Source organism: Parus major, chromosome 27 (genome assembly GCF_001522545.3).
Source record: "Parus major isolate Abel chromosome 27, Parus_major1.1, whole genome shotgun sequence".
NCBI classification, from domain to species: Eukaryota; Metazoa; Chordata; class Aves; order Passeriformes; family Paridae; genus Parus; species Parus major.
Genome location: NC_031796.1, coordinates 612,207 through 613,347, shown reverse-complemented (window position 1 = coordinate 613,347; position 1,141 = coordinate 612,207).

The window sequence follows — 1,141 nt, the reverse complement described above, 5'->3', positions numbered from 1 at the left end:
AATAATAATGGGAAAACAATGACAATAACCATAAAAATAATCATAAAAATAGCAATAAAACCAATAAAAATAACAATAAAAATAGCAATAAATCACCCCAAAATTAAATATATATATATAAAAAATAGCAAATAACTCGGGGAAAAAAAAAATAATGGGGGGAACCCCGAGTTTGATTTTTAGGGACGCTGCTCCTTCCTAAATCTTTTTTTTTTTGGGAAGTCCGGGAGCTGCTGGAGCCGGGAGCCAGATCCATCTTTTTCCGGGATGAGGAATCGCAAGGTGTTCTCGCCACCCCCTCCCGGCCGAGCCGGAATAGATCGCGGCATTTAAGCGATAATGAAGTGAATCGATCTGCCCAAAGCCCGCATTAAAGAGGACACAACTCTCCGTGTCCCCCGCTAATGGACATCAATTTGGACTTTAAAAGGCAACAAATGCATCTAAACACGGGAAAGGGTGGAGGACATTATTTTTTCTTACCCCCCCACCATCCCCACCGACCTCTGCTTATCCTTTTTTTATTATTATTATAATTCTGCTGGAGGAAACGGCACTTAAAGAAAGTCGTAGATCACTTTTTAGCCAGGGGGGTGGAAATAAAAATTATAAATAAATAAGGAAAAATCCTCCCCCCCCCTCCCCCGGGCTGACTTTTCATTAAGTGCGAGCGGCATTAAAAACGCAACCGCGTCTCCTTTCAAATATTTAAACACTTTTTCCATCGGGGAGAGAGGGGGAGCTGCGGGTCGGGGCAGGGTGTGTAAAGTCATCCAGATCTGATTTAGAAAAGATATCTCCCTGTGCGTGTGGGGCAGGGACAGAGATAAATCGCTGTAGCTGAGTGACAGGAATGCGGAAAAAAGGGGAAAAAAAATGAAAAAGGGAAAAAAAAAATAAAAATAAAAGGTGAGGATGGGGGGAAGAAATAAAGTTTTGGGGTTTAAAAGTTTTTTTTTTTCGCTAAGGGGCGCAGAGGGGAGGAAAGAAGCTTGAAGCTGCGGGAAGTTTTGGGGCGTGTTTGGAGCCTCTCAAAGTTCCCCCGCTGGAAGTTTGGGCTCTAAAAGTGAATTTTCCTCCTGCTTCCCTCCCTCGCTCGCTCTCTCTCTCTCTCCCTGGCGCTAACAAATAAGAAAAAGGG